Here is a 17,323-nt window from a genome sequence, read left to right as displayed (position 1 = left end):
TTCTGCCTTCAGAAGAAACTCTGGGCCCTTGATCCATCTCTTACAAGCCAGAAAACGATCTGCAGACAACCCTCTGGAAGCATCATCAGCGGGATTGGTTTTTGAGTTGATGTATCTCCACTGTGAGAGGTCTGTCGCTTCTCTTATGATAGCAACTCGATTTGCTACAAAGGTAAGAAACCTTGTAGTTTCACTTGCGATGTACTTGAGTACTGTCATGCTGTCCGTCCAAAATACAGATTGTTTCAACTGAAATGAAAGCTCCTTCTTCAGCATTTTGTCGACACGCACTGCTAACAAAGCAGCCGTGAGCTCGAGTCTGGGAATCGTAGTTTGTTTCATTGGAGCAACTCTAGACGTTCCTAAAAGAAAAGAAACTTGTGCTCCCGTTTAAATGTTAGTCTAATGTAAGACACGGTTCCATAACCATATTCACTTGCGTCTGAAAAATGATGCAATTGTGCACTTTCTGACAGTCCAGAGTATTTATCTTTGATGCACCGCGGCACCTTAAACTCTGACATCTTTTTCAGCTCTGCCAACCACTCTTGCCATTGTCGAGAAGTTGTCTGGGGTACCTCTTCATCCCAGCTGATGTTTTTCCTACACATTTCTTGCAGCAACCGTTTAGGTAGGATAATGAATGGAGCTAAAAAGCCTAAGGGATCATAGATGGAACTAATCACAGATAAGATGCCACGTCTGGTGCATGGGCGTGGTTCCACAGATGTTCTAAACTGAAATGTGTCAATTTCCACACACCAGTACAGTCCAAGAGCTCGTTCCATGGGCAAGTCATCCTTATCCAAATCTTGATCTCTGGTGGTCTTAGATCTTTTCTCCTCTGCAGTAGATGTCAACACTGTGCGACTGTTAGCGATCCATTTTGAAAGATGAAATCCTCCTTTCTGAAGCATATTAGCCAGGTCTTGTACCATTTGCATTGCCTCTTCCTTTGATGGTAGTGATTTCAAGCAATCATCCACGTAGAAGTTATGATAGACAGTGTCACACACTATTGGAGGGAAAGAATCTTTGTTATCCTCTGCTGTTTTCTTAGGGGCATAATTAGCCCAACTGGGGGATGAGGTAGCACCAAACAGATGCACCAGCATTCGATATTCTACTGGATCTTTGGAGCAGTCTCCTTTAGGCCACCACAAAAACCTGAGAAAATCAATGTCTTTTTCTGACACTCTGACCTGGTGGAACATTGCTTGTATATCTGCCATTAAGGCCATGTTCTTCTCTAAATCTTAAGAGAACTCCAAGCAGAGTGTTAGTAAGGTCTGGACCTTGCAGTAATTGGCTGTTAAGCGAGACACCTTGAAAATCTGCTGCACAGTCAAAAACTACTCTCAATGATTTATTTTGGGGGTGGTATACTCCATGATGAGAGAGGTACCATGTCTTATTGTCATTACGCTGTAATTGATGTGGTGGAACAATCTCGGCGTATCCTTTGTCGATAACGTCAACTAGAAAAGCTGCATAGTCTTGCTGATATTTCAAGTCTCTTTTGAACTTCCTCTTTAAATTCTGCAGACGCTGCACAGCAATGTTGCGGTTGTTAGGCATAGTGATGTTATCATTTCTGAATGGTAGATCCAAACAGTAATGGCCTTCATTAAGTTTGACTGATTTCTCCATGATGTCCATGAATTTCAAGTCCTCCCTTGACATTTCAAGTTTTTCCTCTGTTGACTTTTCATTGAAATCCTGATTGTATTGTGAAATTAACAGGTCCTCAATTTTGGCAACAGAAATCCTATTTGCAGTTACAATGTCACTGTTGTCATTTCCACTTCTCAGCGGTCCATTAACGACCCATCCTAATTGGGTTCGCACAGCTTAAGGTCCATTTTTGCGACTGTTGATAACCTCCAGTGGTTCCATTAGATGGGGAGCGTTTGTTCCTATGAGTAGATCCACGTCCTTGTCAATTTCTTTGATTTTGATTTTCTTCAAGTATGGCCATTTCTGTACTTCCTTTTGTTTAGGAGCATTGTTTTTAGATACGGGCATGGTTTGTTGTGTGATTACTTCTGGGAGGTGAAGAAATTGATCACCATCAAGCTTGCACACTTCCAAACCCTTAAATGCACTACAAGTTACAACTTTGTGTTGCCCCATTGTACGGAGCAGTATTTCTTTACGTGTTCCTGTTAAGTTTAACCGTTTCAATAAACTCAGTACAAAAAGTAGCTGTGCTTCCTGGGTCTAAGAATGCGTATGTCTGTACCATTTTATCACCCTTTTGTGATTTCACCTGTACAGGCACAATTGAGAGAACACAATTATCCTCCTGTCCGGCCCCTGTATGGCCACATGACTCCATTGTTACGATAGCACTGCTCACTGGTGCTTCCTGTTGCTGAACTGTTTTGCTCTCTCTTTCTTTAAACTGAATATGAAGGATGCTGGGGTGTTTGGCATTACACACATTGCAAATGAGCCGCCCTTTACAGTCTTTGCTCATGTGTCCTACTTTTAAACAGCCAAAGCAAACGCCTTTCTCCTTTAGAAAGACAATTTTATCCTTGTGCATCTTCATTTTCAGCTTGTAGCACTCCCCCAATAGGTGTGCTCCTTCACAGCATAAACAGAGCTCTTTTAAATTGCCAGATGCCACTTGTGGCTGCTCTGGCTCAATAGCAGCTGCTACAGTAGCAAAACTGCTTCCTTTGTACTTTTGACTTTTGACATTTAAGCTCTTTTTGTCAGTGTCAACTTTGCCTTTGCCTTGAATATCACCAAATAAAGGATCAGACATTATTTTTACTTGTTTTTCAATGAAATTAACTAGATCTGGAAACAGAGCTCTGTGGCCTCTACGCTCCTGTAGCTCACAGGCCACAACTCTCCATCGCTCTCTAAGTCTGTATGGCAATTTCATGATTATTGATCTGATGTTAGATGTGATATTTAATTCTTCCATATTCTCTATTTCCTCCATAGCAGTACAGCATTCTCGTGGAAAGAAAGCAAAAGACTGAAACCCACTGACGTCCTCTGGCTTGATTAAAGGCCAAGCATAAGCCTTTTCCATGTAAGCTGAAGCTATTTTACTTTCATTGCCGAAATGAGTTTTTAGCAGTAATTTGGCTCTTTCGTAACCTTGATTTGGGGGTAAGTATTGACAACTTTTCACAAGCTCTTTGGGTTTTCCTTTAGTATACTGCTCTAAGTAGTAGAGACAGTCCTGGCTATTGTCAGTTTGCTTTTCAATTGAATGTTCAAAAGACTTGATAAATGTTCCATATTCCATGGGATCGCCACTGAACACAGGGCTTTCTCTTTCAGGCAACATGGCAGCAACCTGTTGTTTGACTAATAATGCAGTGATTTCATTTTGTGTCCTTAGAAAGCTGTGGATGTTACTTTCACTGTTAACACTACGTGAAGATGGCGAAATTAAATCAGCAGCATTGCTCCTGTTAGTTTGAGATTGACTTTGATGTTGGTGGTCCCTTGTGGTTCTTTGAGGTCTACTGGGTGGCTGAGATTCAGCAGCATCCATTGCTCCAAGTGAGAGAGCGTGCTGTCCTCAATGAGGCCTTTCAACTGGTGTTGTTTCGTATTGTAGATGTGGCTGATGCGTTTGTCTGGGTTCCTTTGGTCGAACGTCCTGTGAATATGCAAGTGTATATGTAGGTTGAGTTGTTGATCCGATCTGAGGCCCTTCCGTGGCCTGCAATGGTGCAGGCTGCTTTTCTTTTGATGTGATATTTGGTTCAGTTAAGGTTTGCTGTTGTTTTGAGTTGACTAGGTATGCGTTCATGCCATCACCTTTGCTTTTGGCTCCAATAGACACACCACTTCCTTCCAACACCTGTATTTTTGCATTTGCAGCAGCTATATCAGTGTCCAAGGCCAGTTGTTCTTTTTTCCTTTTTATATTTTCCTCCTCCACCTCCAATGCATGCTTAGCTCCTAGTGCAGCAGCACGCTCAAGCAATGCAGCCTTCTCTGCTTGAGCTTTTCGATAAGCTGAAGAAGTAGTACTTATTTTTGAGACATTTGTTTTTGAGAGTTTCTTGGAAATGTTTGAAATACTGTCTTCTGGATTAACAATAACGTCCTCATTGTTCTCATTATCATCATCATCATCATTAGCATTAGCAGACAGCCACGTGTCACGAGATTTATGAACTGATTATTTAAACCTGTTTTTGTTTTAAACCAATAATCCTGTCACAACTGAGTTGAAACTGCTTTAAACCCAATTGAACCTCTTTCACTTCATTTGTTTGCATATGATTCTCAATTTCTTTTAACAGCTTACTTGCTTTAGCAAATTTAGCTTTTCTCTCCTTTTGGATATTTTCAATGTACATTTGAAACCCTTTCTCGGTCATTGTAATTGGCCTCTTTTCCGTTCCATCCTCCTGGGTTTGAACGGCTTCGGAATCCCCAGCGGGGGGTGCATTGTCTTCAGCCAAACCCTCGGCCCGTCCATTTTAATTTGACGCTGGGCTTATAGTTCGTATAATGACATCAAATGCAAACGCATACAAACACATCAATTTGACGGTCAAGTTCCTCATTGTCTTTCAACTCACCACCTAACTACAGCCCAATACTTTTCCAAAACTTCAGCCAGCGTTAAAAGAAAGGAAAAGACACACCCACCACAATCAATGTCTTCTTTTAGCGTTGCAGATGACGTTCATCCGATTAAATAATTGCCGTCGCAATATCTAAATTGTCCAAAGAAACGTAAACAATCAAACAAAGTCCTCAAATGAAAACGATTTCCATCCTTCAATGTCCTCATTTGAAGTCCCAAGCTGTCCTCATTGTGAACATAAACGATCCAACGATGTCCTCAATGTCTTCTCCATAGAGATATAGTTCTTTTGTAGTGATTGAACTAAATTTGGCCCAATACCGCCTTCAGTTCGGTCACGGTGGCGTTTGGACTCACCAAAAGTTTTTTTCTTGACGCGCTCGCCTCGCTCACTCCAGCCTGCCTCCTTCCAGCAGCACTTGTATTGGCAATAATAATAATACCCCAAAGTCACCCTTGTGTGTGTATTTCCTAATTAGGTTTCGAGAGCCTATCAGGCTTCGAACCCTATTACATCTGTAAGAGTTCATTATTCTTCCGCCGGTTTTGCCAGTTCTGGCCTAACCGCGTGGTCACTTTTTATGAAATTCGACAATATGGTAGAGGGCTATGCCAAACGGCGAAAACCCGAAACTCACAACCATTGGCCAAAGGGTGGCGCTGTAGCACTCAATTGAAATATGCCAACTTTGAACAGGTACAACTCATGCCCTGTTTGACCCACAGCCATGAAACTTCGATGCACACATGCGTCTCCTCATGCCTAACAACTTTCACACTCTGACTTTTGACCTCTGACCTTTAGATCTCCCACCATTTCGAATTCTATGAAAAGCAGTAAAAAAGACTCTTCCTTCGTACAGATTGAGCAATCTGTACGAAACTGTATACACATGAACTTTGGACCAATGCCGACAGACGTGAGCAAGCGGATTTTCCATAAGTGAAAACGTTAAGCTTTTATAAGCCAATGAAAATTGCAGTTTTATGACAATTATTCATCTGCCCCTAAAACATACATGCAGACTCGCATTTGTTTGACACTTTGCAATATTGTAGAAGGTCATTCCAAGTATCACTGAAACCAATCTTACTCCAATTGGTCAAAGGGGGGCGCTATAGCAATTTTTTGAAAATGCAAACTTTAAACAGGCAAAAGTCATGCCTCGTTTGGCCGACAGCCGTTAAACCTGCTTACACATGTGCCTTGACTCATGAGGAACACATGTATCACTTTGACCAGTAAGCTCTGCCCTTAGATTGTCTGCAATTTTGAGCAGTTTGAAAAACATTTAAATCCAGGATTTCTGAGCAATTTGCGTGAAAGTGTGTCATGTGTGTGAACTCCCTTTTCACTAGTTCAGGTGTGTAGGTTCAATAGCTTGATAGCTTAATCATCTGCCTTGAAACCACAGGGTTGCTGGTTCGAATCCCACCTCAGGTAGACTTCATTATAATTGCATTGCACACAACATGACTATATCAATGAATACATGTGCAATTGTTAAAGATGACGAGAAATGCATACTTGAAAGTAGTTATTTTCAATGTATGACGTACTTCATTCGCGCTTTAGTTTTGTTTTGTTGGATTCTCCCTTTTCACTGTCGAAGGCTGTGTATTGGATAGCTCCACCAGTAGAGTGTGAGTCTCATGTGCCGAAGGTCCCTGGTTCGAATCCCACTTATTACAGTTCACATTTAAATTGCATTGTACAAAACATGACCCTGTTAATTCAGACATGTGCAATGTTTAGACAATAACACGAAATGCTTTTGAGAGTAGTTGTTTTTTATGTATAACATACTTTCTTGTGAAAATAGCCGATCTACAATCTCACACCTTTTTAGATAGCAACGCGTTGTGAGCTTGTAGATCGACTATTTTCCACTAGTTTCCATTCCGAAATATATTGAGCAGTTTGAAAAACATTTAAACCAAGGATTTCTGAGCAATTTGCGTGAAAGTGTGTCATGTGTGTGTGTGTGTGAACTCCCTTTTCACTAGTACAGGTCTGTTGGCCCAATGGCTTAATCATCTGCCTTGAAACCACAGGGTTTCTGGTTCGAATCCCACGTCATGTAGAATTCATTATAATTGCATTGCACACAACATGACTGTATCAATGAATGCATGTGCAATTGTTAACCAGTAAACTCCGCCCTTAGATTGTCTGCAATTTTGAGCAGTTTGAAAAACATTTAAATCCAGTATTTCTGAGCAATTTGCGTGAAAGTGTGTCATGTGTGTGAACTCCCTTTTCATCAGTTCGGGTCTGTTGGCCCAATGGCTTAATCATCTGCCTTGATACCAGAGGGTCGCCGGTTCAAATCTCACCTCATGCAGACCTCAACTCAATTGCATTGCACACAACATGACTGTATCAATGAATAAACATGCAATTGTTAAATGAAACGCTTATTGAGAGTAGTTGTTTTCAATGTATGATGTACTTCATTCCCTCTTTTGTTTTGTTTTGTTTTGTTGGATTCTCCCTTCTCACTGACCAAGGCTGTGGATTTAATAGCTTGATCAATACAGTGTTAGTCTCATGTGCCAAAGGTCCACGGTTCAAACCCCACTCGTCACAGTTTACATTTAAATTGCATTATACAAAACATGACCCTGTTAATTCAGACATGTGCACTTTTTAAACAATACCATGAATTGCTTTTGAGAGTAGTTGTTTTTTATGTATGACATACTTTCTTGTGAAAATAGCTGATCTACAATCTCACACCGGAAGAACCTATAGGACGGAAAAACCTATAGATATCAACAGACACCATCAGGGAGGCCATATCTTTAGCTCAATGAGAAGAGAGGCAGCCTGTGAATCCATAGGTCGCTGGTTCGATCCCTGTCCCCAACAATGCGTTGAGGTGATCATCATTTGGAATTCCCCCTATTCCCATGGATTGGATCCACCCCTCTCACCTGCTCTCACTCATCACCAATCACACCTGCCACATGCACAGTACAATTTTTAGGTACTTTTACTTTACTACTCTACTCTACTACAATTACAGCAGATGACAGCTTTAGTTACTTGTTACTTTGCAGATGTAATTATTAATACAACATCTACAGTAACCACATACAGCCGATCTACAATGTGACGCGTTATGAGCTTGTATGTATATAATAAGCAACCCATGCTGTATGATAACTTACCACATATGAAATCCAATTCTGTCTATCCAATGGCTCAGTCTGTACTGTGGCCATAGCTGAGTGGTTAGTGAGCCCACCTAGGGAGCCAGAGGCCCTGGTTGCCCCAGGTACGATTCCAGGCCAGGCCAGCAAATGTGTCGATGAAATGAAATTTGTCCCTGAGCAAGACTCTTAACTCCTAATTGCTCACAGGCCCTCATTGGAAACAAGACCGCAAGGGCTTTCATGAACGGACCTGAAATTATCCTTATCCTTTACACTGTCTACCCACAAGTCTATAGGTCCCTGGTTCAAACCCCAATTTAACCGGTCCAAATATAATTTACTGAACAAAAATCATGACTTTGTTAATTAATGCATGTTCACTTCTTCTCTCTCGCTCTCTCTCTTACTGCCTCTCTTTCTCACTGCCTCTCTCTCTCTCTCTCTCCCTCTCTCTCTCTCTCTCCCTCTCTCTCTCTCTTTCTTTTCTCTCCCTCTCTCTCTCTCCCTCTCTCTCTCTCTTTCTTTTCTCTCTCTCTCTCTCTCTCTCTCTCTCTCTCTCTCTCTCTCTCTCTCTCCCCCCCTCTCTCTCTCTCTTTATTTTCTCTCTCTCTCTCTCTCTCTCTCTCTCTCTCTCTCTCTCTCTCTCTCTCTCTCTCTCTCTCTCTCTCTCTGCCACTCTGTCACTGTCTGTCTGTCTGCCAGTCTGCCACTCTGTCACTGTCTGTCTGTCTGCCAGTCTGCCACTCTGTCACTGTCTGTCTGCCAGTCTGCCAGTCTGCCAGTCTGCCAGTCTGCCACTCTGTCACTCTGTCACTCTGTCACAGTCTGTCTGTCTGTCTGCCAGTCTGCCACTCTGTCACTGTCTGTCTGTCTGTCTGCCAGTCTGCCACTCTGTCACTGTCTGTCTGTCTGCCAGTCTGCCAGTCTGCCACTCTGTCACAGTCTGTCTGTCTGTCTGCCAGTCTGCAACTCTGTCACTGTCTGTCTGTCTGCCAGTCTGCCAGTCTGCCACAGTCTGTCTGTCTGCCAGTCTGCCACTCTGTCACTGTCTGTCTGTCTGCCAGTCTGCCACTCTGCCACTCTGTCACAGTCTGTCTGTTTGTCTGTCTGCCACTCTGTCACAGTCTGCCAGTCTGCCAGTCTGTCACAGTCTGCCAGTCTGCCACTCTGTCACTGTCTGTCTGTCTGTCTGCCAGTCTGCCAGTCTGCCACAGTCTGTCTGTCTGCCAGTCTGCCAGTCTGCCACAGTCTGTCACAGTCTGCCAGTCTGCCAGTCTGCCACTCTGTCACAGTCTGCCAGTCTGCCAGTCTGCCACTCTGTCAAAGTCTGCCAGTCTGCCAGTCTGCCACTCTGTCACAGTCTGCCAGTCTGCCATTATTCTCGAAACCGCTCATTGCTGCTTGCAGCTATATTTCCTTTTGTTTCTATGTTTGTTTCCTAAATTCCTAAGTGTGTGCTATAACGTGCGGTAAGAACTGTTGCTTCTCTCCGAGTCCAAACACACCGGAGTCGCACACGTGTGTTCATTATATCATTGAGTAGGTGACGTGAACCACCACCAATGCGCCATATGCTCCCTTGTGGCTTGGCAGTGCAATTACACCACCAAATAAGGAATATAAATCAAAATATAGCTGCAAGCAGCGATAATACGGGGCCAGGAGAGAGAAAGAGAAATGATAATTCCTTTAACAGGTCAGTTCATGAAAGTCCTTGCGGTCTTGTTTCCAATGAGGGCCTGTGAGCAATTAGGGGTTAAGAGTCTTGCTCAGGGACAAATTTCATTGACACATTTGCTGACCTGGCCTGGAATGGTACCTGGGGCGACCAGAACCTCTGGCTCCCTAACCACTCAGCTATGGCCGCCCCTCAGAGAGAGAGAGCCATGGAAACGGAATAGATTGAGTCATGTTTTTTGCAATTCAACTTAAATGAGTCTGCATCAAGTGAGGCTTGAACCGGCAACCTTGCGGTCGTGAGGCACTCTTAGGTAGCTGCAACACTACCCATAGTGCTATAGCTTTGTCCAGGCTGATATTGTCTGTTGAGGATCACAAACTCTTGCCTTCTGTCATGACCCAAGCCCCTGTTTCACTAACACTAAGATCACTCGTTCACAAACCATTTACCAATGAAGAAATTGTACATCTCCTCAGAACCAAAACTAGTGAAAGTAGCCGATCTACAAGCTCACAAACCATTAAAAGTTGTCAGATTGTACATCGGCTATTTTCACAATGAAGTATGTTATACATTGAAAAAACATACTCTCATTGCTATCTGAAAAGTTGTGAGATCAGCTATTTTCACAATGAAGTATGTAAAAAACACTCAATTAAGTATTTCATGTTATCTTTAACAATTACAGATGTATTCATCGATAGTCATGTTGTGTGAAATGCAACTTAGATGAAGTCTGCACCAAGTGAGGCTTGAACCTGTGACCTTGAGGTTGTGAGACATACACTTAAGCGGGAAGCTATTGGACCAACAGACAAACCTCTGAAAAAAAGAGATCACACTGATTATACAGTTTCACGCAAATAGCTGAAAAATCCTGGGTTTAAGTGTTTTTCAAACTGCTCAAGATTGCGGACAATCTAAGGGCGGTGCTTACTGGTCAACGTGATAGATGTGTTCCTCATTAGTCAAGGCACATGTGTAAGCAGGTCTAATGGCTGTCGGCCAAACGAGGCATGACTTTTGCCTGTTTAAAGTTTGCATTTTCAAAAAATTGCTATAGCGCCCCCGTTTGACCAATTGGAGTAAGATTGGTTTCAGTGATATTTGGAATGGCCCTTTACATTTCTGCAAAGTTTCAAAGAATGGTAAGTCTGCATGTATGTGTTAGTGGCAGATGAATAATTGTCATAAAACTGCAATATTCATTGGCTAATTAAACCTTCATTTTTTCACTTAAAAAAAAAAAAATCCGCTTGCACCGTTTGGTCGGCATAGGTCCAAAGTTCATGTGTAAAACGTTTTGTGCAGATTGCTCAAAAATCCCAGGAGGAGATGGGTTTTAACTGCTTTTTACTGCTTTTCATATAATTCGAAATGGTGGGAGATCTAAAGGTCAGAGGTCAAAAGTCAAACAGTGAAAGTTGTTAGGTATGAGGAGACGCATGTGTGCATCGAAGTTTCATGGCTGTAGGTCAAACAGGGCATGAGTTGTACCTGTTCAAAGTTGGCATTTTCAACTGAGTGCTATAGCGCCACCTTTTCACGAAAGATTGTGAGATTTATTTCTTGATCGTTTTTCATGACTATCTATCATATGGCCGAGTTTCATAAAAAGCGTATGCACGGTTCAGCCAGAACTGGCAAAAACGGCAGAAGAAATGGAATAATGCCAATAACAAAACGGGTCCATGCTGGAAGCCTGGCCCCGTAATAAATCAAAAACACCCATATTGGCTCCTACAAGATGTATTATAGTTGTAATAGTTTATCATTAGAAACCTGTTTTGTGGAGAGTTCTGACCAATGCATCATAATAACCGTGACATCAACAAGCTGTTGACTGAATCTGAGTGAGTTTATAACTGTTGTAAATTAGAGTGAAAAGTGCAGAACACAGCAAGGACCACCCCAAAAGATGTGCGGCGTGTGCACGGAGGGACCACCCAAAAAAAGAACAATGGAGTCCTAAGTAGAATTTGTAGAGATGTAGAGTTTTAAAGGTGCTATAGTCAACATTTTCATGAAAACGGACGCTAAAATTAAGAAAATAAAAAAAATCGTTTTTATTAAATGTTTTTTTCTTCAAATCATGTTAATCTTCAATAATATCCACAAAGATCGTAAAATAATCTTCTAACAATCATTTTGAAGCTTTTTGTACTTGTGTCGGCCCGACTTGTGTTTATATTCTATAAAGGTGGCTTGTGAGCCTTTCCCGCGAAAATGACGTCATCGCTTTTCGTGAATAACGTCGCAATGGTAGTGCGTAACGGCGAAAAACTTCCGAGCACACGATTCCCGGCCAAGCCGCACGTTTTGATGTATATATTGTTGCGGTAGTGTAAACCGTGCGGCAGTTACGTTCCGGCAAACTTTTGTGGCGACAAATATTATTATTATTAATAAATATGGAGGATCTCAATAAGTGTTTTGCCATTACATGGCAGGCACACTTAATTATAATGAATACAAGTAAATGTTTCATTATTTTTAAGTTTAAAAATAGACATGGACAAGTCTTGCCACAGACACATTGATGACCCCTGTCTGCTTCAGACAAATACAAAGGTGTGAATGTTGATGAGCTCAAAGCCATCAGGAATCAATGTATTCATGAACACAATGAAGTGATGTCATACAAGGAGATTGTGTCTCTCCCTCTGCATTGGCTCCATAATGGAGCTAACGATGTATGAATAAGTGTATGATTTAATGTAGCCTACATTAAAACACTCTTTGAACACTCTTTAAGCCAGTGTGACATTAACACAGTGTGGGTGTGAGACATCACATACCTGCTTACATATTCACGAGCACAAAGCACATGACATACGGTATAGGTGGAGACAGCACTGTGGGCAGGTCTGGAGGTGACTATAGACGAAAGATCCAGCCAATCAGGACGTCAGGACCTGTTGACAACCTCTGTATTAGTTGGTGTTTGGGAGGAAGAACACACACGCACTCACGCACGCACGCACACGCACGCACGCACAATAAGTGGCTGTTTAATGTGTCTTAAACCTGATTTATACTTTGTCAATCAACATATTATGATGATGTTACAATGCATGGAAAATAGCTGATCTACAAGCTCACAATGCATCGTATGCACAACACTGCCAGGATATGAGTGTGAAGTAGGACCCAAATGCAGGACGAGCAGGCAGACATGGAACTAATTACACATGGGAGTTTATAAAGAAGACGCAGCACTAACAGGACAAAGGTGAACTCAAAGTACAATCAACACAGGATTGGCCGAGAAAACAGGTGAACAAGAACCAATAATCAGTGGGATGAGACAACACCGGTAACAGGTAAAAACATTACTACAAAATAAGATGCTCAACATACACCTGTGGAATTAACAGACTAACAAAACTCAGACCTACACACATAAATTGAACATACTAAACACAGTTACAGAAGTAAAAGTAAATCAGGCAAACAAAACTAAAACCATCTGTGCACATTGAGACAGATGCTGGCTGCAGACAGCAGGCATAAATGTAACTTTGAAATGTTAATCTATGTAAGGAATCATTGTTTACTCTGTCGCTACCAGTGAATTATTTTTTACAACGTAAAAGCGACTGAACTGCTGGTATTTAATGACATGGGTAAAGCCACTGGCCATGTTTCTGGGAATATTTTCCTCCCGTAAACACATTCCCAGTTATAGCCTATATTAGATTCAAATGTTCTGCCTGTAGGCCTAAACTAAATGAAGCATAGCCTACTGAGTGGGATTGAAATGCTAATTGATATCTCAAAGAAAATGGTATCCCGCTGTACGGGGAGGTGGTGTTATAGCGTGTGGCTTAATGCCGTCATGCGAGTGTTAAACCCTCGCCTGGACACCGGCTTCGAATGCTATCAATGCATTGAATGGGAGATTATCACGTTTTATCAGACCATTGAATGGGCGAAGTAGGCGACCTACTAGCTACCCCGCGATTTGTCAGACCATTCATTGGGCGTAATCAGGAGCTACTGACCTACCGACGGAGGCGGAGCAGTCCCCACAACAATATTTACGATTCTGTGCCTATCGGTACATAACTCCAACGGCGCTGAGTAGGCTCAGGCGAGCGTCGCACCGCTCCGGACGGCAACTCGGTCGCTTTAGCTCCCTCGGTGGTCCGTCGCGGGGCTCCAGCTTGCCTGAGACTGCGCGCCTCCGTCATGGTCCGAAACCAAAACAACCAAAACCAAAACCGAAACTGAAGTATTTAAGTCATCTCCGTCGGTAGGTCAGTAGCTCCTGATTACGCCCAATGAATGGTCTGACAAATCGCGGGGTAGCTAGTAGGTCGCCTACTTCGCCCATTCAATGGTCTGATAGAACGTGATAATCTCCCATTCAATGCATTGATAGCATCCGAATCAGGTGGCCTGGACAACGCTCCACACATCCTAGACTCTTCTCCATCCTGGCTCCCAAACTTTGTTTTAAACTCCCCGTTGTAGTGAGAACTGCTGACTCACTCCCAATGTTCTTCCGTAATCTGAAGACTCACCTCTTCAGACTCAGATCCTAGCACTTCACTCTCCCTATACTCCTTCTTGACACATTTTCTTTCGATGGATGCTAGCGAATGACCAAGATATGGCTACTTTGCAGACACATCTTGGTCACTTGTTCTATTGTTTTTAGATTAGATTTTTTTTTACAACAAATGTACAGAATGTGATTTGGATAGTATGTTATTTAGACAGATGCTAAATTCACTGTTGACCTGGTATCCTCGTCTCTTTGAGGCCATGCATGGTTCTCTCTACACTCTATTATTGTAATACTTTATCTGTGTATTATTCACTAGAGTTCAATAAACACGTGTCACTATGTTAAATACCTAAATTGTAAATAGAACGCTTAATTGTTGTCACATGCACATCCTATATATCAGTTACAGAACAACAAAACAACATCAATACATCTCCATCAAAGTCCTGTAAGAAAATTGTATCTCTTCCTCCAGATGACTCCAACCAGTCTTTGTTATTATATTTTCCACAGCAATATGCAGACATATCTGGATAATGTGTCATAATCTTCTCTACAGATCACATATTGTATTATTACAAGTGTTACAGGCAGTTCTAAAGTTACACTTTAGAACTGCATTTAATACAACTATAATAAAACACTATCACACATATACAGTGACTGTAGGTGAATGCAGATCTTGATTGATTGCTGTTATTATATCCACTGCTGTCATGAAGGACAGAACGGTTTAACAATTTAACAAAGAACCTTAACAACTTGGAATAATTTAAACTCTATATCCTACTGGGAATAAATGCTTTATTTACTACATCCAGTCTGTATTAACATGTTCTTCACCTAGTGGTCAGTCCACTTCTGAGATGATGAGTCAGTTTAAAACTACAGCAGAGAAATCACACATCAGGTGGTGTAGTTGTACAATGAGTCCACTAGATGGTGCACATTCCCCACATCAACTAACAAAGACTCAATTAGAAAAAGATGTTGGACATTGCTTTATAGGTACAGTTGAAACATGGATTGTTGTTAATATAAAGAATGTTGTGTGAAATGGTGTGTTTCAGTCCTGAGGAAGAGATGATGTTTTGTTCACTTAATAAAGTAAATGTGTATCTGTCAAACAGCTCTGAGACGTCATGCATGACTCACCAATGGAATGACCTTCAGTAACATCTGTTGTTGTTACCTGGTGTTTCTATCTGTCCATCACTGAAAACAAAGACAATACATTATATACATTTTGACCCATAAGGGACACAGTTGTTAGAAGTGATCTAGTGATGAGTGTGCACATATCCAATCTATTCAATTCACTGAATCACTGTCATTATTATATAATGACAATTATATAGTCCAAGTAAAAGAGTAACAATCCGTGTTGATTTAAGTTATTATATCCACTGCTTTCATGAATAGCAAATAACAGTTTAATAGAGGATTTTAAACACAGAAGAATAGAAACTATACTGGCATCTATACAGCATTCTACATCCAGTGTGTTGTGGATAAAACATAGTGGAGTGAAGCACAGTCAATACACAGTGAATGCATTCATGTTTTAATGCTTTTTATCATCAACAATGTACGTGCGTTGCATAGTCATGGATGTTTTACATCCATAGTGTGTCATAGTGTGATTCTGTGGTTGCAACTGTATTGTTTTACATGACTGAGTGGTTTATGATTTATTACAGAACATACTGTACACACTCTACTGCAGGAGTGGGTAACTGTGATGATGGAGAGGGCCACTATATTACCACACTCACTCCAGAGGGCCACTATATTACCAAACTCACTCCAGAGGGACACATTGCATATACTGTCGGGCAGAAAGCTCTTATCTACATATTTTAACTTTTTTCATAAATTCATTTCATGAATTGCCATTCTATGTCACACAAAAGTAGCCAAAATAGCCGATCTACAAGCTCAAAACGCGTTGCAGTGCGACGCGTTCTGAGCTTGTAGATCTGCTATTTCTGCAATTTTTGAATTGGAATCCAGATTTTTTTCCTGAAAAGTATTTTTTTTATTTAATTTCAAATGCATTTAGTTATACTTATGTTAACTTCATGAACTTAAATACAAATACATTGGATATAAAAAATACAATAGAATTGTAATACTAGTCATTAAGCTACTAATATAGACTGAAGTAATTAAAGCGGGTCATGTTTGCATGTTTGGAATTGTAACAGCTGAAATCAATAATATATCAGTGTTCTGATATTAACCTGCGGGCCGCATTAAGTGAAGGTGGGGGCCGCATGTGGCCCCCGGGATGCCAGTTGCCCATGTATGCCCTACTGGGTTCATCACCATGCCGGCTTGTGATGGACATCTTTGTCAGATGTTATATTTGCCACAGACAATAATAATGAGCGGTCAATAATATTACCAGTTACACAGACTTACCCCTACCAGTGGACTCCGGATGTGCCATAGTGTCTGTGCCAATGTGATACACATTTTAAAATGATAGTATTTCTGCATTAATTAAATCAGTGTCCTATAAACCTGGTGTTATACAGGTATCAATGCAGCATGGCTCAAGACTATACCATGTTTGGGAGTTCAATAAGTGGGTCTTATCAGTACCGTCAGTGCTTTCAGCGCACATTACATGAACACAATGAGAACATTATAATGAAAATATGTTTCAGATACACTGCATTATTATTTATTGATAATAAAGGACATAGTGATGACCCCTGCTCTTTAAGCCAGTGTGACAGTAACATAGCATAGATGAGAGACATCACATACCTGCTTACATATTCATGAGCACAAAACACATGTGACAGCAGGAGGGGACAGTACTGTGGGCGGGTCTGGAGGTGACTATAGATGAAAAAAATCACACCCTGTGTGAAGGAAGCGGTGCCTTTGGGGTGGGGCTTAAATCATTTCAGTTCGTCCCTATTGGTGGTCTGAGTCCACTTACCAAATTTGTACTTGGTAGCATGCTGCAAACTGGAATGATGGCTGTTTAAAGCCCAGCTAATGGGCAGACAGAGGGGGCGGGGCTTAAGTAATGACAGTTCGTCCCTATTGGTGGTTTTAGTCCATGTACAAAAGTTGTACTCCGTAGCATGCTGCGAACTTGAGTTATGGCTGTTTAAAGGCCAGCCAATGGGAAGACAGAGGGGGCGGGGCTTCAGCAATTCATGCTCGTCCCTATTGGTGGTCTAAGTCCACATACCAAATGTGGACTTGGTGGCATGCTGCAAACTGGAGTTATAGCTGTTTAAAATCCCGTGCTCATACGGGCGGACGGACATAACATACGCTGGGGGTCCCTGGACCCCTCTTTGATAACTTCATCAATTCATGCTCGTCCCTATTGGTGGTCTAAGTCCACATACCAAATGTGGACTTGGTGGCATGCTGC

At 41.7% G+C, this 17,323-nt stretch overlaps 1 protein-coding gene across 1 annotated transcript in view; it reads right to left on the bottom strand.

Moving 5' to 3' along the window:
* LOC311034548 (NACHT, LRR and PYD domains-containing protein 3-like) overlaps positions 1 to 17,323 on the bottom strand; it is an 82,347-nt gene that overhangs the window by 47,668 nt on the left and 17,356 nt on the right. Inside the window, exon 3 of the mRNA XM_084042428.1 lies at positions 15,079 to 15,138. The gene's annotated coding sequence lies outside the window, so the exon portion shown is untranslated. The remainder of the gene's footprint in view (positions 1 to 15,078; positions 15,139 to 17,323) is intronic.

The sequence above is a fragment of the Gymnoscopelus microlampas genome (genome assembly GCF_963454915.1).
Source record: "Gymnoscopelus microlampas genome assembly, chromosome: 19".
In the NCBI taxonomy this organism is placed as follows: domain Eukaryota; kingdom Metazoa; phylum Chordata; class Actinopteri; order Myctophiformes; family Myctophidae; genus Gymnoscopelus; species Gymnoscopelus microlampas.
The sequence above is the reverse complement of the archived record's forward strand: the minus strand, read 5'-3'. Positions and strand labels throughout refer to the sequence as shown.